The following is a 21475-nucleotide window of genomic DNA, read 5'->3' as shown; positions in this document are numbered from 1 at the left end:
TTCCTCTGCAGCATGGGGCGGGGGTCGTTAGCTGGAGGATTCTCTGCGACTTGAAGTCTTTAAATCACAGAATTTGGGGACTTCAACAGCAGAGTCAAGGGAAAGGGGTTGGGTCAGCTTTTGTGGCCTGCATCATGCAGGGGGTCAGACTAGATGATCATAATGGTCCCTTCTGACCTGAAAGTCTGAGTCCTTTCCATCGCAGGGAAGATTCTTGCCTGGATCCTACTAAACTGCTGTGACAGGGTTAGGCCAGATGGCTACAGGAGAGTGCTGGAAGGCAGGTATATTAGCCTCAGGATAAGCAGGTCCCTTTTCCCTTGGTAATGGAACAGAGGTTACTTTAAGTTAATTAGGACACCTGGGACCAATCAAGGGCCTGTCAGAACCTGCTGAAAGCCTCCCCTCCAGCCAGATAGAGGCGCGCAACAGGGGTAGTGGGAGGAAAGCGTACTACTAGAGAGGTGGGCAGTGTAGACTTTGACAAGCACCAGGAGGGAAAACTTACCCAACAGGGTGAAGAGTCCTTCTGGGCCCCAGAGGTCTGAGGGAAGACACCTTGCCGGAGGGGAGAGGCTGAACAGGGTGCCTGGTTTGTTGCCACCACGCTTAGAGGGCCTACCAGAGACTAAAAGGCTTCCCTCCCCAATCAGGGAAGCCAGGAGGAACCCTGCTCAGACAAGGTATGGACAGCAAGCCCAGGAGCATGGGGAAATTCTGAGGTAAAGAGGAATATCCCGGCCCACCGCTAAATGGAAGCACAGAACCCAGTGAGGCAGAGAAGGAGCTCTGTCACGCTGCCTCCACCCTTTGCCGAGGAACTCCTCCCCGAATCACAGTGTGGCTTCAGGGCATCCTGAGGCACAACTGACATGATCTTCGTAGCACAACAGATTCAGGAGAACTGCAAAGAACAACACCTAGAACTGTCTATGGCATTCATTGACCTAACCAAGGCCTTTGACTCTAACAATCGTGATGTCCTATGGAAGGTGCTGTGTAGATTTGGCTGACCACAGAAATTCATTTCCATCATCAGACTACTCCGTGATGGGATGACTGCCACCATTTTATGTTACAGCTCAGAGACTGAACCATTCATGATTCGCACCGGTGTCAAGCAGGGCTGTGTCATTGTTCCAACACTCTTCTCCATTAACCTTGCTGTGATCCTGATTCTCATTCGCGACTGCCTTCCTGACAGAATTGGGATTCAGTATCGTATGGATGGCCAATTCCTCAATCTTTGACATCTCCAAACAAAATCTAAGATCACGAGAATTGGCATCACTGACCTTCAGTATGCAGACGACTGTCATTCTTGCACACACAGAGGCCGACCTGCCAAGCACCCTAAATCTTTTTGCAGATGCCTATCACAGCCTGGGTCTCTCTCTCAACATTGGGAAAACCAAGGTTCTCTACCAGCCCTCACCTGCACAAACTACTCTTCGTACTCTACAGCTCACCATCAGCAGAGAACCCCTGGAAAATGTGGACCATTTGCCATACCTTGGCAGCCACTTCTTCCAAAAGCCAGCATTGACACAGAAATTGAATACAGGGATCTGCTGTGCCAGCACACCTTTTGGAAAACTACTCAAACGAGTCTTCAATGATAAGATCTTGGTACCTGTTTGTAGATCCCTGGTTTACAAGGCAGTTGTCATCTCTACTCTTCTCTATGGGTATGAGACCTGGGTAACCTACAGATGTCATCTCAAGCAGCTGGAGTGGTTCCAGCAGCGCTGCTTCAGGAGGATTCTCAGGATCAGCGCGGAAGACTGACGCACTAACATTAGCATTCTCTCTGCAGCCAACATCAGCAGTATAGAAGCGCAGGTCAAGAAATACCATCTCCGCTGGGCTGGCCACTGTGTATGTATGCCTGACACTCGATTCCCGAAGCAAGGATTCATCTCTGAGTTAAGTCAGGGAAGAAGGGCTTGCGGAGGGCAGCGGAAGCGTTGCAAAAACATACTGAAAGTACGTCTTAAAAAGGGAGGCATCAACCCAACAAAAGTGGGAGGACTTGGTGCGGAACAGAACACAGTGGCACCACACCATACACCAAGCCACAGCTCACTTTGAGGAGAACAGAAATGCTCATGAGACAGCGAATTAGAGAACTGGAAGGGACCTCGAGAGGTTATCTAGAACAGTCCCCTGCACTCAAGGCAGGACTAAGTATTATCTAGACCATTCCTGACAGGTGATTGTCCAACCTTCTCTTAAAAATCCCCAATGATGGAGATTCCACAACCTCCCAAGGCAATTTATTCCAGTGCTTAACCACCCTGACAGTTAGGAAGTTTTTCCTAATGTCCAACCTAAACCGCCCTTGCTGCAATTTAAGCCCATTGCTTCTTGTCCTATCCTCAGAGGTTAAGAAGAACAATTTTTCTCCCTCTTCCTTGTAACAACCTTTTATGTACTTGAAGTGACAAAGGAGGAAAGAAAGGGCACAACACTCTAGCCAAGAACTATATCTCCTCCAAGATTACACCTGTCACTTCTGTGGGAAAATCTGCAGGGCAAGAATTGGGCTCCTCAGGCACTTAAAAACTCAGACATCATCCTCGTATCAAGGGATAGCCGAAGATTCATGAACTACACAAATCAGGGCATTTTGTTTGTTTGTTTGAAATCGTTAGATTTTCGGACCTACTGTCTTAATAGGTATTGGGGCGTAATGTTAGACAAAATATGTCAGCCCAGATTCTAATTGCCACATTTTAGGAAAAATCTTCAAGCACAATGCTCTGTAACAGCTGGGGATCTAGATTGTATAATGTAATTCTTTCCAGCTCTGGTACATGGCGGTTTTTCATAAATATCTTATTTACATGGGGAGATAATTTTTAGTAACATGTTCTGGTAGGTACCTTAGTGCTTTCAGCCCCAAAAGAATGTGTTAAATGATGCAGTTGTTCTGTGGTCTGAATGTTTCACTTGTGCTGCATTCCCCTTGTTCACTGTGCATGTGGTGTATATCTTCTCAAGGGTCCAGCCTAGAACAGGGAGTTCGGCTTTTGGGAATAGGATAAAGTTTTTGCTTTTTCTACTAAAAATAAATTTTCTGCAGAGTGTGAGCATAATGAGAACTTAGGACATTTGCCTTTTTCTCAGCCTAAGGTTCTCTTTGGTAGATGACTGTACTTGTCATAATCTATAGTAAGAATATTCTTAGCATTGGTCTGCGACAGTGCATTGATTGTCTGATAGGAGTTGTATTTGCTATTTATAGATTTTAGCAGTTTAATAGTGTGATTTAAAACATTGTGTGTTATCTGACACACTTAGCAGGATACATAAAGCTTCCCCCTCTTCCCTTCCCCCAGCCTGTGAAAACAAAGTCGCTCAGCTTTCTGAATACACAGAGAATTGGGTCCATTGTTGAAGAGTTAACTTCCTACAGGAGGGTAATAAGAAAGCTTCCTTTACATTAGCAACTATTTGGCATTGTCTCAAGAAACAATCTTCTGAGGATGACCGTCTATCCAGGGATCTCCTATCCTGACCCCTCTCTTTTGGAAAGGGTTTGTGGCTGAGCAGCTGTGGTGAGATTGGGAGTCCTGAGTTCCTTTTCTAATTTCACCTCCTGATTTGTCTGGATGTAGAGCAAAGACAACACTGGTCTTGTAGGATGATGATCTAGTGAAAGACAAAGAACAAGTGTCCAACTATTCTAGATCTGTCATTAGCCTATAATACAGGGGTCTCAAAGTCCCGGCCCACGGGCCATCCGCAGCCTGAGAACCTTCCCACTGCGGCCCGCTGAGGAGAGAGACATGCAGCTACGTTGCCAGCTCCGTCTGCTGCAGGCGCTGCCCCCCCCCCCCCCGCAGCTCTCATTGGCTGGGGGAAAGGGACAGAGATACCATCATCAGTCGCCGTGCAGAGTCAGCCATGGAGGCAGCAGCATTAGTTGTCAGGCAGAGTCAGCCATGGAGGCAGTGTCACTTTTTTCCACAATGAATATAAACAAGTCAAAATACCGAACACAACTATCTGACGCTCACCTTGCTGCAATCCTGAGGTTTCAACTGCTCAGTCACTGAGGCCAAACATCAACAAACTGACAGAACTGAAGCGTTGCCAGGTATCTGGCAAACACTAAAAACTCTCAGGCAGGCAAAGAATTTTATAAAGTTGTATGACAGTTTTATTATTTCTAAGAAATTTGAAATGTTTATATTGTATATTTTATTTTATTTTCTGAACACCATCTTCAGTGACATTATTGGCCCTCTGGGAGGATTTGATGACTGGCACTGGCCCTACGGTAAATTGAGTTTGAGACCCCTGCTCTAATGTCTTTTAACCATGAGGTTTTCACTTGTCTGTGGACCTGGTGGAAATGGCTGCAGTCACTTTTCAATGGCTCCTTTCTTTCTTCTGTGATCCCAGTGCGTTGTATGGGTGACTGCTCATGTGTTATGCAGTGTGTCTGTCTCAGAGCTCCACAGTGACCCGTCTTGGTCCGTGTTTGCGAGGCTTCAGAGGGATAATTCATTGCAATTTAGAGCTACTCCACTTCCAATGTGAATTAACTAATGCAGAATGAGACACCAGATTATTTGGAAAAAAACTTATGTGGGGATAAAGGCAGTTTATTCTGAACTCACTAAAGTTAATAAACAAAGCCTCTCCTATGTAGCTAAGCCCATAGACTCTGTAGGTGGACACCAAAATATTTAGTCAAATACTGAAAATGTATGGAAACCAGAGTGACTATAATAATGCAATGATCAGTATAAAGTTGTGAAACTTCAAACAAGCATTTTTGTAAACTGATCTGTGAAAATTTTATATTATGCAGAAAAACAAATTTTGAGGACTGCAAAATGGTGAGCACTAGTTTCTAATTCAGCAATATTGCGAACCCTAAGCATTCAAGAATCGTGAGACAGGACCCCCAAAATCATGAAAATGGCATGGATTTAAAAAACCCAACAATCTTCTTTACCTTCCGGTTTCTGAGCTTTTAGGACGAACTTAGGTTACACTTTCAAGCTTTTCTCCACAACTGTGGAGGTAAGCAAGGTCTAGAAACCGTTTTTTATGAAAGCTGAGGTTTTCATGTACATGATTCAAGAGCTGGGGCTATAAGAAAATGAAGAAACCACCAAATATCAGAAGACTGACCATAAAGTAGCGAGAGTTGTCAATAGTGACTGCATATATTGTAATGAATCTTGCTGTGTTAACCTCTGTATCCAACATCCAGCCAGCACAGGCAAGGGTAATATTGCCTGATGCCTGTCTTGGGGGACAGGGAGAGGCTGCACGGGAGCGGGAGTAGTAGGTCAAAGGTAGCAGCTTGGGAGCTGGCTGTGGAGGAATCATAGAATCATAGAATATCAGAGTTGGAAGGGACCTCAAGAGGTCATCTAGTCCAACCCCCTGCTCAAAGCAGGACCAATTCCCAGCTAAATCATCCCAGCCAGGGCTTTGTCAAGCCGGGCCTTAAAAACCTCCAAGGAAGGAGACTCCACCACCTCCCTAGGAAAGGCTGGGTAGCAGGTGCCTAAGAGCTGGAGGGCCAGAGTGGTAAATAGGAGGACTTGAACAGTGGGGCTGGAGGGCCTGAGTACTGGAGACCCTGTTGTTGAAGCAGGAGGACATAGGATTGAGTGAAAGGGTCATTCAGGTACTGTTAACTTTACTATCTTAAATTTAACTGTGTAAGGATAACTGTGCAAAGGGTATTCGCAGTGTTTATTTCTGAAAGATATTTATAAGAAGTAGGGCTGTCAATTAATTGTAGTTAACTCACGTGATTAACTCAAAAAATTAATCGCAGTATTAATTGCACTGTTAAACGATAGAGTACCAATTGAAATGTATTAAATATTTTGGATGTTTTTCTGTATTTTCAAATATATTCAAATATAACACAGAATACAAAGTGTACAGTACTCACTATATTATTTTTATTACAAATATTTGCACTGTAAAAATGATAAACAAAAGAAATAGTATTTTTCAATTCACCTCATACAATACCGTAATGCAATCTCTTTATCGTGAAAGCACAACTTACAAATGTAGATTTTATTTTGTTACATCATCGCACTAAAAAACAAAACAATGTAAAATTTCAGAGCCTATAGGTCTACTCAGTCCGATTTCTTGTTCAGCCAATCGCTAAGACAAACAAGTTTCTTTACATTTACGGGAGATAATGCTGCCTGCTTCTTATTTACAATGTCACCTGAAAGTGAGAACAGACTTTCGCATGGCACTTTTCTGTGGCATTGCAAGGTACTTACGTCCCAGATATGCTAAACATTCGTATTCGTATTCGTATACTTTCAGTATAAAGTAAGAAATATGTCTTTAATGTGTGTTCCCATACATTTTCCAAGAGCTGCCTCCATGTTGTAAGAAGGTGTTTTGTGATACATAGGAAAATGAGATTGCCTCCTGAAAGTAGGTCAAAGTGCCCAAATAGAAGGACAGATCCCAAGTAGTGACAACATTTCAAAGGGTAATGCAGATGTAATATTTAGCCATCTATAACATAGGAATAAATTATCCAGGAAAAAGGCATCCTGGAGTATGTAGTAGGTTAAAGAAATTGGGACTCGTTCCCACCTCTCTGAGCACTCTACTTACTACCCTGGGAAGGTGAGGACTTCCTTTGTTACCTGTGTTTTGTTTGAGTTAGTGTTGGAGAAGGGAAACTGAATAATAGTTCTGTTGACAATAAAGCCACTCTTTGATTTTTTTTTTTAAATAGTCACTCATTGAGCTCAGGCGTGTATATTATGAAAACAAAAATGACGCAAGAGTTTATCTAGTGCCAGATTTATGCTTATTAAAAAGTGCTTAGTAGAGTCAAACAAAATACATTTTAAAGGTCATCTGACTAAAATACATGCAGTATAATGTCACCATTGTCAAGAAACTTAACTGAACAATTGTGTTTAAATGAAAAGAACAAATACCATTCTATTGCAACACATAAAAAAGAGTCCAGTATCTAGCTCCTAAAATAGCCAGAAGCATGGAAAATAAATGAACTATTAGAGACTTTTTTTTCTATTTTAAAGGAGTATAGGGAATACCGTCCCACATCTGACTGGTGTATTTTGTCTGGTATTGTTTCAGCGTCCATGGACAGTAAAGGATGTTTTAGAGTGTGACATTATTGACATAAACTGTGACCATATAGATCATTGTTGCAACCACTGTTATATATTTGCAGCAAATATTGTACAAAGGTTGTCATGTAAGGTGCCTATGGAAAGGTTATGATTTGTTGGTTATGATTATTCTATCTGTATGTGTGATTTTTTTTGTAGTTGAAGTTATGAATATTGGCTATGTACTTGTATATCAATGTGATTTGATTCTAAGTAGCCTTGGTGAAGCATTTAGTCAGCTTCTTGAGAAGGAGCTATTCTCAGTAAGTGCCCAATCAAGAAACACTTAACTGACAATGGACTTCGGGAGATGCCAATCCACATCTGAGCTTTCCTGAGAACATTCAAACTAACATGTAAATAATGGCGTCGGCCTACAAACTGAATCATGCATGGACATGTGACTTGCCCATGTGACTCCAAGCTCCATCTTGCTGCTGTAATTTTCCACAGTAAGAACAAAGAGGGGTCCTTCCACCTGGAAGAGACTATAAAAGGCAGCTGCCTCATCTCCATTTTATCTTCAATCCTGCTTCTTACTTCTGGAGAAACCTTGCTACAAACTGAAACTCTGAACAAAGGACTGAATGACCCATCCCAGCTGTGGATGTACTCCAGAGACTTGATTTGAACCTGCAGTTTATTCTATCACTGCTACAAGCATGAACCAAAAACTTTGCCATTACTGTATGTAATTGATTCCATTTAACCAATGTTAGCTCTCATCTGTATCTTTTTCTTTTTATGAATAAACCTTTAGATTTTAGATTCTAAAGGATTGGCAACAGCGTGATTTGTGGGTAAGATCTAATTTGTATATTGACCTGGGTCTGGGGCTTGGCCCTTTGGGATCGGGAGAACCTTTTTTCTTTTACTGGGGTATTGCTTTTCTTAACCATTCATCCCCATAACGAGTGGCACTGGTGGGAAACTGGAGTGCCTAAGGGAATTGCTTGAATGGTTAGCCAGTGGGGTAAAACCAGAGTCTTCTCTGTTTGGCTGGTTTGGTTTGCCTTGGTGTGCAAAGGAACCCCAGCCTTGGACTGTAACTGCCCTGCTCTAAGCAATTTGTCCTGAATTGGTACTTTCAGAAGTGCCCCACCAAAGGCAGCATCGTTACATAGAGGAATTCCCAAGGTGAACCATTATACAATAATATACATATACAAGGTAGCATATACATATACAAGGTAGTCCAAAATATGAAAGCTGAAATCCTATGTACATCTTTCTTCTAGCTACAGGGTAGTATAAGTGGATAATATTCCCAATATAAATGTCTAATTCTTTGACATTGAGTTCTCCTTCTGTAAATACTTGATAGCAGTGAGTTTCAAAGGTTAATTGTGCTGTAACTTTTAAAAACTGTTTTTCCTTTTTATCAACTTAAAATGTTGCCTTTTTAATTTCATTGGGTGTCCCATTTTTCTTGGGTTAGAGGAAAAAGCAAATAGAAGTCTCTATCAGCCTTCTCTATTCTCATTGTTACTCTATATAACTTTGATATCATTAACAAAACAGTTTTATTTAGAGAGAAGTAAGCTGTCCTCAGGCAGATTGTAGCCCTTCCCTGGAACTATTTTTCTGCTTTATCCTCCTTGAGATAGGGTGCTCAGATCTGAACAAGAGAGTCCATCATCAATTTATATACTGGTGCTATAATATTTTCATTGTTATTCTCTTTTCTTAATGGAACCTAATACTTTCTTTAATATTTGACCACTCATTCACATTGAGGAAATGTATTCATTACATTGGAAAAATGGGTGAACAGTGAAGTGGCAAAGTTTGCAGATGACATAAAATTACTCAAGGTAGTTAAGTCCAAAGCTGATTGTGAAGAGTTATAAGGACACCTCTCAAAACTGAAGGACGGGGCAACAAGATGAAATTCAATGTTCAGAAATGTTGTGTAACACACTTTGGAAAACACAGTGCCAACTATACATAGAAAATGATCCGGTCTAAGTTAGCTGTTACCACTCAGGAAAGAGACCTTGGAGTTATTGTGGAGAGTTCTCTGAAAACATCTGCTCAGTGAGCAGTTTCAGTAAAAAAAGCTAAGAGAATGTTCGGAAGCATTAGGAAAGGGACAGATAAAACAGTAAATATCAATGCCACTATACAAATCCATGGTAAGCCCATACCTTGAATACTGTGTACAATTCTGGTTGCCCTATCTCAAAAAGAATATATTAGAAATGGAAAAGGTACAGAGAAGGGCAACAAACATTATTAAGAGAATGGAACAACTCCCATATGAGGAGAGATGAAAAAGGCTGGGGACTATTCAGCCTGGAAAAAAGATGATCATGGGGGATATGAATGGTGTGGAGAAAGTCTAACCCTATATGGTTTGGACCAGTATAGCCATTTTGATGATGTCCCAATTCTAATTTTTAAGATGAGTGGTTGAGTGATCAAAATAACATGTAGGTGCAACCAATCAGGAAACCAGAAACAACATCATGGTTAGGCTGGTTAGCAGAAACCATTTTGGCTTTTCTCTAGAGCTTCACTGATTTGAGGGAGGAGAGGGTTCTTTATCTCCCTTCCTTCTAAACACACATGTATGAGCACAAACTACCCAGGATTTTAAGGAAAAATGACACTAAGTGGGATGCAACAAAACAAATAGCCAGTAGGATTTAAGTGGTATTGAGGAGCTAGAGGCCACGTGGCCTGGTGGGATCTTCCAGAAGTTCCGACGTCTTGGACAAGTATCCAAATTGTGAACCTTTTGAATATCCCCAGTTGCAAAAATTTTATGAGGTTTGGTCAAGGTGAGGTAAGGGGGTCACACATTTATTTTTCTGCCCCTTGCATTCACAGTGTTCAGGCCAATAGAATCAGTGATTGATTGATTTTACACAGTGGGGTCATGGTGGAAGACAGATTGGCTGTATCTATTGTCATGTTATTGCTATCATCAGCACTACTATGTCCACCACCTCAGACTTGGCTAATTGAATTTTGCAGTCCCAAATTCTGATTTAAATTCTCAGCTGCTTGATCCCATACATTTATTGAGGCTGAATTGAAGTGTCTGTCTCTGGCCCCTTTCATCCAGCATTGACCTGTTTGTATGTCTCTCTAAATAATATCTAATATTTGTGTTACTTTGAGTGGTGGTCTACCCCATTTTATCTTTTCTTTAAAAGCCATAATTGCCAAAGATGGTTGTCTGTATAACTGTGCAGAATCTCAAATGTGCGTGGAGGACTAAAGACTGGAGAGCCTACGCCACTTGGTATGCACAAAACACCTGGACACCGGTGTACCTCAATGCTTACTGCAACACCATGCTGTGGGGCCAGTTATAACATATTGTGTATAGGTGGAGGCCATAGCCATGTGTTATTTGCTCAGGTGTGCAATAGATTTTATCACATTGTAAGAGGATATATTAGCCTGTACAGACTGGTTAGTACTTCTGTTAGACAATCTCAGCCCAGTCAAAGCCAGACATCTAGGTCATTTGTGACCCTTGAAGGAGCACCTGTTTGAGAGGTAGAAAAATCTGTTGTGGATGGATGATATTGCAGCTCCCTGTGCTCAGTGTGAAGGGACAGCTGGAGAAAAGAAGAAACTGTTAGTGGACCACTGAGTGAAGAGGCAACCAGAGCCAAGCTAGGAGCTACAGTGAATTTCTGGAAAACACAAAGTTTGTTCAAGGGTTGGCAGAAAACTAGCTGTGAAAGGGCCAGGGCCACAGCTTGACTAGAGGCAGCTATCAGAGGAAGAAGTTTTAGGAAATGGTGGAGCAGGAAACTAGGGTGAGGGTTCCTATGGGTGGGATACTTGGAGCTAGGGGTGGGGCTGCTTTGAGTTGGGATCCCCAAGCTTGGGTTGGAGTTCCTGTGGGTCAGGTTCCCTTTCCTAGGGTTAGAGTTTCTATGGATAGAGTAGTTGAAGGGAGAGTTAAGACTCCTCTGGGTTGGGCTCCCTGCCCTAGGTTAGGGCTCTTCTGGGCACTTGGAGGTACGGTTAGGTTTCTAGGGGGGGGGCTCTCTGTGCTAAGGTGAGGGTTCCTGTGGGTAGGGTACATAGAGGTAGGGTTGGTTCCTATGGGTAGCGTATTTGGAGGTAGGGTTAGGGTTCCTGTGGGTCGGGCTCCCTGCTCTAGAGTTAGGGTTCCTCTGGGTAGGACTCCCTGCCATAGGGTTATAGTTCCGATAGGGATGGGGTGTGGAGCGAGGGTTAGGGTTCCTATCAGTGGGAGGCCCCACCCAAGGTTTAGGGTTTCTGTGGATACTTGGGACTAGGGAAAGGTGGTGAGCCATAGGGTCAGGGATCCTATGGGTAGTCTCCCTGCCCTTGGGTTAGGGTTGCAGTGGCTAGGGTTCCACGCCATAGGATTAGGGTTCCTATGGGCAGGGTATTTGGAGCTAGGGTTAGGATTCCTATGGGTGGGGCTTTCCACCCTAGGGTTAAGGTTCCCATGAGTAGGGGACGTGGGGTTAGGGTTTCTATAGTTGGAACTAGGTTTAGGGTTCCTATGGGTAGGGCTCTCCACCCTAGTGTTAGTATTCCTATAGATTGGGAACTTGGAGGTAGGGTCAGGGTTCATATGGATATATAGTTGGAACTAGATTTATGTATCCTATGGGTAGGGCTCCCCGCCATAGGGTTAGGGTTCCTATGGGTAGGGCTCCCTGCTGTTGGTTAGGGTTCCTGTGAGTGCAGTACTTGCAGCTAGGGTTAGGGTTCCCATGGGTTGCATATTTGGAGCTATGATTAGGATTCCTATGAGTAGGGTTCTTGGGGCTAGGGTCAGGTTTTGTATGGGTAGGGAACTTAGAGCTAGGGCTGCGGTTCCTATGGGTAGGGTAGGTGCAGCTGGGATTGGGGTTTCTGTGAATAGGGCTCTCTGCACTTGGCTTATGGTTCCTAAGTATAGGGAACTTGGAGGTTCCTATGGTTTGGGGTCCCTGAGCTAGGATTAGGATTTTTATGGGTAGGACTCCATGTCCTAGTGTTAGTGTTCCAATGGGTGGGGTACTTAGAGGCAGGTTTAGGGGTCATTGTCCCTAAGGTTCTGTACTTAAGTCAGACTGCCAGGATAATCACAGTGAATTGCAGGTGCCCTTCCTCTAGACCTAAATCCTTGGTCTAGAGGAAGGGCAGATTTCTAAGACTCATGAATAATCCATTGGCTATTAGTTGTAAAAGAATTCCAGCTATGAGAAAACCCTAAAATCCAACTTGCAGTCTCTCCAAAATAACTACACTAGTTTGGAGCTCTGGTGACTTTGCTTCTTAAGTAACACCAATATATTAAATCAATTTTCATTTCATGAACTTTATAATCTTAAAAAAAAAAAAAAAAAAAACACTAAAAATTCTCCATTGATTTTTTTTCAAATGCAGGTTGAGGCTTTATTCCTGTTAGAACAGTTTCCACTACATGATCTATCAGAACTGTCTGAGCTGTTGTTTGTCAAGTATTCAAACAAACTGATGCTAAATATGAATCTTTTTTGGCTGGGCTAGCCTATAAACATCAGATATTGATCAGTTTTATAATCTGATTTTAATATGTCATTTTTTCACAGCAATTCCCCAAACTCCCCCACTGATGATTCAGCAGCTGGTCGCTACTGACCTAACTGAAGTGACAAAAGACTAAAAGAAAAAAACTGCTCAGGCAAAGAAAAAAGAAGCCAAAGCACATTTGAAAACTACTATTACTGAATACCTCCCAGCTGGGCTTCTGAGTTATGGTGGGGTTTTTGTCTTTTAAAGCATGTGTGTGTGCACGCCTGTCTGACTGAAGCCAAGAATTCTGTCTTTTGCTAATTACTTTCTTTGTAGCCTGGGTTTCTCTGATGGAGCCTAGGTGAAGCTGGTAAAATGTATGCAGTGAAACTGGAGGTTTTCAGAAATGAGAGGATCTGTGCAACTTTGGTTTCTAAATTGTTTCGATTTCTAAAGCTTGTATTCAATGGAACATAGAATTTGGTGAGTCAAACCTACTTTCATTTATGCTAGTGTTTAGCCTGGTTATTTCTGCATCAGTGTTTACGTGCTAGCATTTGAAAGCTTGTACTCCTGTACAGTAACAGGACTAAAATAATACCTTAAATGTGTATATCTTAATGGAAAAGTATTGGAGTATTGAGCAGAAAATACAAGGTGAAGAGAAATTTCTCAGAATTTGAGGTAACGCTCTGAAATTTAATGTTCAACTTTTAATCAGAAAATATTGTGAAGGCCTCAATTAAAAACAATTTTTTTTGTTGGGTTTCTTATTGCACATATAAATTCAGATTTTCAGTAGCTTGTATTGTTAAAGAAATTGGGTTAAAAGGTACACCTGTATAAACAATGAGGTATGTTCTAATGATCAGCGTGAATTGGCAGAAAAAATTGTTTTTTAGGGCCATACTTATATATTTTAGCTATCCAAGATTGGTAATATTTAATTTGGTATGGCTGAAGGGTTTGTAGCAACTTATATGATTCAGTAGCTTTAAATGACCTGCTAATTCATGTCTTAGTGATGCATACAACTTATTAAAGTCTTCTGTAGGGGAGCATGTAAACTCTTTTGTTTTCTTTTGCCATTGTACTCTCTCAAACTCTTTTCCGTTAATCTTTTCATAGCTGAAATTTTATTTAGATTGCGCTGTAATTAACAGTACTACTTATTAATATTCATATAGTGCCAGAGTGTGCACGCTGTCTTACAGACAAATAAAAACGGTGTGCTCAAGAATTTAATAGTCTCTATTTGGGCATAACACAATGAGTAAGGATGATGGTTGACATAGGGGTTAGGGAAAAGGCAGATCAGGATAAGAACAACAACAAAATCATCAGTCTGCTTTGCTTGGTGTGCAGATAACTTGATGGAACATTGCCTGAGACAACTCCCAAGTGCCTGAAGGCCCTCTTGTGTAGGCTGGAAGATCAAAAATAGCTGAAATGTTAGATCAATCACCAGTTGGATTTCTCACATTGCTTACCTTAATATCTACATATGATTGCTGAAAAGCATTGTGGTACCACATTGGACGTTGAGTATTTGGTTTGGGTCTGAAGTTTCAACATAGTATCCTGGCCAGTTGTATTATCAATAAAATATTACTTGATGCTGTCTTGCCCAGGATATAGTGAGTGGGCAGAGACCAACGTACCACCTCAAGAGGATAAAAATTATTAGTTGGTGTTAGGTTAGATCAGGGATCGGCAACCTTTGGCACGTGCCCTGTCAGGTAAATCCGCAGGTGGGCCGGGATGGTTTGTTTACCTGCAGCCTCTGCAGGTTCGGCCAATTGCAGCTCCCACTGGCCATGGTTCGCTGTTCCAGGCCAATGGGGGCTGTGGGAAGCAGTGGCCAGCACATCCCTTGGCCCCCGTCACTTCCCTGGAATGGCAAATCGTGGCCAGTGGGAGCTGCGTTCCGCCGAACCTGCGGACGCTGCAGGTAAACAAACCGCCCCAGCCCGCCAGCAGCTTTCCCTGATGGGCCACGTGCCAAAGGTTGCCAATCCCTGGTAGAGTAAGATAGGACAATTAAGATTTCTTCACTTTCTCCATTTGCAACAGTATGAATGCTCCTAGTAAACATAGGCATGTGAAAACCCATAATATATGGCTTTAATTCAAGGGGACATAATAAATATTTTTATTAAAAGTATAATTTAAAGTTACGTTCCAGTCTATTCTCCATGATTAAACATATCAAATTACATTTTATAGGTGGAAAGAGCAGAAGGTGTATGGCAATAAAAAAACAAAAACAAAACAGCAGCAGGAAAAAAAAGCCCAAGAAACCTCGTATTCCCTACACAAGCTTTTTGTTATGGCTCAGCCTGTATGACTATTCTCATATCCTTACAGCATCCAGTCCAGCAATTCAGAATGTTACTTGAAAGCTCCAGTAATAAAAGCATGTGTCAGATTAGCCTAAGATGCCAGTCTCAGTGGTTATGGCTACACTACACAGCTTTTAGCAACACGGCTGTGTCGCTACAGCTGTGCCACTAAAAGGTGTGCAATGTAGCTGCTGTTTGTCGGCTCTCCTGACGACAAAAAACTTCCACCCCCAACGGGTGGGGTTAGATTTGTTGGCAGGAGCGTCCTTCTGCTGACAAAGCGCTATTCACACTGGCGCTTGTCACTGGCAAAACTTTTGTCTTTCGCGGGGGAGGGGTGTGTGTGGTTTTTTTAACACATCTGAAAGACAAAAGTTTTGTCATTCAGTTGCCAGTGTAGACATAGTCTTAGTGTTGGCAAGCAATGCCATTCTCCTGTTGCAAAATATATGTGCGTATATACTTTGTCTGTAGCCTAATTTTACAAGACAAGCTTTCCCAGTATCTGAGACATTCTGAAGGCCTGGTGGAATTCCTACGTTCCTATGTTACTTTCCTCTTCTATTCAGGGCTGCCTTTCATGGCATTGATAGGAGGCTGAAAGCTTTCTCTGGTTCTGAGGTATTCAAACAATTGGAGCCACCATTTCCCTGAACTTCTACTGGCCTGAAATCAGGCCATGGAAAATGAGAAGAAACATTTTCAAATGTATTGGTGTTCAATGTTTTTTTAGTAGCAGTAGGCCAATCTCTAGTAACAAATCCACCCATTCAATATGCATCCCAAGTCTTCAGCTTTCACACACAGTATATGGGAATGGAGATATTCCACATCCCACTCCCCTTCCACTTGAACAAAGGGAATTTAGATTCTTGATCTAGAAGTAGCCAGTATGACTGCTATAGCTCAACCACAGGCAGCATGTATTAGGTTGTGTATGGGAAACTTTCAATATCCTTAATTGGATAATCTTTGCCTAACACTGATGTTACAGTACCAGATATGGAGTTCTGTGTGGCTCTCCTGTACTGTGCCAAAATAGAAAAACTGCTTATGATGACCATGTACAGCCCCAAAATATCTGATGTTAAACTTGGTTCTCTTTTCTCCCTCCACCCCCAAACCTTCCCCCCCCCTCATTCCAACCCTGATTTATTGAACTGAAGGCCTCACACCAAATTTAGATGAATCAGAATTGATATTCATATTGTTCACTCTTTCTAGAAATGATTTCTTCTTAAAATTCCAGCAATGGAGTCGGATCTAGTTATTTCACAATTCATTCTGCCCCACAAAAGGTCATATTAGGTGCTGCCTATTCTGCCAAACACCTCCCAACCTCATTTCATGTCTAAATGCATTAGGTAACTAGCACCAGAGTCAGGCAATGTACTGTCTTACTGTTAAAATTTGAATTTTTGTTAGGGCCTTAATTGCTTAGATGTCTGGAAGAATAATCTCCCTCACTTGACATGTTGAATGGAAAGGTGAAGACCCCTGTGTATGTTAATAAAACAAAAAATAGTCATTACTCCCTAAAAATGGGATTCATAAATTCTAAATTCCAAGTGTGATCTAAGTCTGGCTCAGAGAAGACTAGAACACTTTCTGTTCATCACATTTTAGCAAGCACTCTTTCTCTGAAAATAAATAACTCATTGTTTTGGAACTATGATGATAACCTTAGACTGTATTGTACCAAATCAGTGGGTAGTTCTGCTGGAAAATGGATAGTACAATATGGGCTACTGTTAAAAAGAACACACAATTCTTCCAGTCTGCCAAAGTAAACAATCCCGATTGCTGCACAACAAAAAATGGTTAATAACCCCATTTCAAGATCATACTCAGCCAAAACATTAACAAATGATGTAACATTTAAAGAGACTGTATACCAAATAACTATAATCTAAACAAGGAAACAAATATTGTAATTCAAGGTGACCTTCTGCTGGAATTAATATAGTCCTTCTACATCTTAAGACCATGTGTTTGGCCCCTTCCCCCCCCGATTCACAGGTCTCTTATTGGTTATACTGTGCAGTAACAAGAGCTTGTGCCATAATCTCATAGTCACCCCTATAGTAAGGTTGTCTAACACTTTCCATTATAAAGGATTCTGGTGACCTATTTTTCTTGACGCTCTCATGCCTTTTTAGTTTGCAGCAGGCCTTTGATATTTAGCAGCAGGAGCATCTGTGAGCCAGGGAAATGTCTTTTCTCTATCCCATAAAATTCCATTCGGATTTAACTGAGAGACAAACCATTAAAAATTGCCATTTCCTTTCTCTTGTTTGTGTTCCTCAGGGAAATTCTAATAACATGCCCAAGTAAGTCAACATGTGAATGCTCCAAAGTACAGCACCCACTGCATTAAGAACATCAGAGCAGCTGGGTGATGGAAAGGAAGAGCATGAGGAAGGATCTGGCACGTGGTCCTTGCCCTTTTCTGGGGACACCATATAGAGCAGGAACCAGGTGGGGGTGGACTTTTCTCCCAGACCCAGTACCTGGTCTTGGGGCCCATTTCAGGGCACTCCATGTAGCTGGTGGGAGGAGAGGAGTGAGAGAGAGAATGGCTAGGTTTTCCCAGTCAGCCACCTGAACCAGCATATAGTCTATACTAGGGGTCGGCAACCAGCGGCACGCGTGCCAAAGGCGGAACATGAGCTGATATTTAGTGGCACTCTGCTGCCAGCTGGGGTCCTGGCCACCAGCCCGCTCAGCCCGCTGCCTGCCTGGATGAACAGAACCCCAGGCCGGCAGAGGGCTGAGCAGGGCCGGTGGCCGGGACCCCACCTGGCAGGGGCCGGACGGAACCCCAGACCGGCAGCGGACTGAATGGCTCAGCCTGCTGCCAGTCTGGGGTTCCATCTGCCACTCACGCTGCCGGTCTGGGGTTCTGTCCACCGGCCTCTGTAAATTTAAAATGTATTACGGGCATGCGAAACCTTAAATTAATGAAGACTTGACATACCACTTCTCAAAGGTTGCCGACCCTGGTCTATACCCTTTGGGACACTATATGGGTCTCAAGCCCCCCACCTCAGGGCAGGATGTGAGGGAAGAGATTTGGACTAGGTTTTCCCCATCAACCACCCTTCAAAGACAGCACCTGGATCCTGTGGTCCATCTTCCCTCATGGATCGTAACCTGCTGCTGCCAGTGAATGTTGCTCAACTGATCTCAAACTGTGCTGCAGCGCTGAAGATCTAGGGTACAGACCCTGATGCATGATGGACAGGTAGGCTGCTACAGCTACGTGTAATGGAATTTGGTTTATTTTTTTTCTTTATTTTCCTAGGTTTATTTTACTTAGCAAAACAACAGTAAAAGGAAAAAAAGTATTTAAGTTGCAAATTCAAGTGCTCAAGTTAGGAAGTGCCAGATTTATGGTTGCCCATACAGCCTTGCTTCTGTCTTTGTGCACATACATTCTGATGGTCCTTTATTACCTGATCACATACTGTTTTTTCCACAGGACTTATACCTTAGTCAGTATACCAGCTGGATGCACAAGGGGGCAGAATTAAGTTTGCCTGGGCAATTGGAACTCAGGCATTTCTGAACTTTCAAATGCTAACTTAAATAAGTTGTTGTTTTAATGTAGGATTTTTTTTTTCATTTTGGTATGCAGTTATTGGAACAATTTACCAAGGATCATGCTGGATTTTCAATTACTGGCAATTTTAAAATCAAGATTGGATGTTTTTCTAAAAGCTATGCTCTAGGAATTATTTTGGGGCAAGTTCTATGGCCTGTGTTATACAGGAGGTCAGACTAGATGATCACAGCAGTCCCTTCTGACCTTGCAATGTACATAAATGGAAAGGATGATGTATTCGGGGAGGAAGAACGATCTTGATATTAAAGTACTGTAGTGAGAATTGGGAGCACTGGATTCAATTTCCAGCTCTGACACTCCAGCTCCAGATTTCCTCTGTGAGCTTGAGCAAATCACTAAATTTTTCGGTTCCCCATCTGTAAAACAGAGAGAATAATATACTTGTCTATTTAGATTATAAACTCTCTGGGGCAGGGACTTTCTCTTACAGTGTTTGCATAGTGCCTGGCACCAACAGATAAAGGTGATGGGTAGCTCTGTACATCAATGAAGCAGTAAAGTGTAAAGAAATAAGATGTGATAATATCAACAAAACAGAATCTGTTTGGGTCAAAATCACTTTGGGGAAAGATTGTAAAAGAGGTTTGTGATGGGTCCACACACCACAAGTGTGCCTCCTTGTTGCTAGATCTGGGAATTAGCTTTCGTCTATCTGGCAATCCCTTCCATTGGTTGCTGGCATTGTAGTACCTATTTTTCTCTCCCTCTCCATGACTCAGGGAGTTACTTCTTTGTGACTCAGCCCTTCAGTGGGTTGCTATGTTTCCCCACCCTCCTTTCCCCACACTTCCAGGGTAACAAAATCCCATTGGACAAGCTTTCCAGATACTGCCTCAGACAGTCTTCCGGTCCATGTTGCTGGGTCCTGTGCCACTTCCCAGGGGCTGGTAGGTGAACCCAGGCCCACCTGCTACTCTGTGTTCCACCCCAGGGACTAACAATCTAGGTCTGCTCAGTCTCAGACCCTGTTGTTGTTTCCCTAGGCTCCCTTGTACCAAATCTCCCTATCTCTGGCTTACTGCTGAGGTTTTCTCTGCTCCCCACGGCTACTTCACCCTTCTCAGTTTCTTGACAGATTCTCGAGTCCAGGACAGGAACCCAGGGCTTACTCTCCCCCTGGATCTTCTCCTTGTCTCTGGCCAACTCCCTTTCTGTCTAGGGAGTGGCTGCAGACCTCCTCATTGCTGCCTTTTCTTGCTCTTTCTTCCTGGCTTTTATACTCCTATGCCAGCTCCTCACTCAGCTGGGCTTTATCTGCATTTAGGCCATATGAATTCCTGGGTCCCCTCCAGGTGCACCATGTAAGGTTAATTGCCCCCTTCTGACCCACATTAATCTTTTCAGGGCTCATGTGGGGTGGACATCCCATCACAAGGTTCTGTTAGGATAGTGTTAGGGGTCTGCTATAGACCCATAGGGTCAGACTCAGATATGGATAGAGATCTCTCTAATATTGTTAGAGAGAGAGAAATATTATTGGAAATTGTCATAATGGGAGACTTCCAGATATAGATATGAGAATTAACATTACTAATACTCCAGGGCAAGTTATTCCTGGATGTGATAGATGAGTTTTCTTCATCAAATAATTGTCACTGGACCACAAGAGGTGATGCAGTTTTAGACTTGCTTTTAGTAAGTTGTGAGGACATCCTAAAAGGACTAGTTGTCAGAAATAACTTTCTATCTAATAATTATGCATTGATTCAGTTACATTAAATGAAAGGACAATCAGAATGAGGTAATCAGCTATGGCTTTTGATTTCAAAAGGGCGGAAATGAAGGGAATTGAGTTAAAGAGGTCAGCTGTACTGAAGGACTTAGGGAGTTAAAAGTGGAGGAGGCTTGGAATTTCTTCAAATGCAGCTATATATATAAAAAAAAACCTATCTGAAATTTGCATTCCAGGCAAGGAAAACAATTGTAGGGAAAGGCTCCAGACCCAGCTAGATGAATAACCTTTATTATAGAAGTTTATTATAGAAGAAAGCAGAGCGACTATAGGGAATGGACTAAGGTGTTGATCAACAAACAAAGCTACATAATGGGTGTTAGAAAATGTAGGAATAAAGTTAGAACTGCTAAAAGTCAAACTGAATTAGCTCTTGCCAAGAAAATGAAAATAATAAGAGGGTTTTTAGTTATAAATAAAGAGAATAAGGAAGGATGAGGTTAGGCTGCTATGCAATGTGGATGGGAAGAAGACTAAAGATATTCTAGGTATGGACCAAAAACTAAATGAATACTTTGCCTCATTTTTCACTAAGGATGATGATATGGAACATGTGCATGAAGGCCATATGGCTCATGGAAATGAGTGTCTAGAATTGGAAATGATCACATCTGAGTGGAAAGAAAAACGTAGAGTTTAATGCATTCAAAGTGGGAGGACCGGATAATTTCCATCTCAGAATGTTGAGAGAACTGCTAGTCCAATTGAAAAGACTTTTAATCACTCTCTCTCTTTGGGGGTAGTAAATATGACTGGAGAATAGCTAACTTCATACCTAGATTTAAGAAAGGGGAAAAGTGATGATGCAGGGAATTACAGACTTGTTAGTCTGCCCTCAGTAGTATGCAAGATTTTAGAACACATGGTGAAGGAAAGAATAATTAAATTCATGGAGATAAATGATAAAGGGGATGTAAGGCAACATGTGTTTTACCAAAGGTAGGTAATGCTAGACTAACCTGATTGTCTTTTTTGAGAAAATAAGTGATTTTTTTTTTTAGGTAAAGGAAGTGCAGTAGTTCTAATATACGTGGTCTTCAATAAAGCATTTGACTTGGTACCACATATGAAACTATTAGTCAATTTAGAGATGATGGGAATCAGCATAAGAATTATAAGGTGGGTAAAGAACAGGCTAAAGGGGAGA

The sequence above is a fragment of the Chrysemys picta genome, chromosome 6 (genome assembly GCF_011386835.1).
Source record: "Chrysemys picta bellii isolate R12L10 chromosome 6, ASM1138683v2, whole genome shotgun sequence".
Classification (NCBI taxonomy): Eukaryota; Metazoa; Chordata; order Testudines; family Emydidae; genus Chrysemys; species Chrysemys picta.
Note: the sequence above shows the minus strand (reverse complement) of the source record.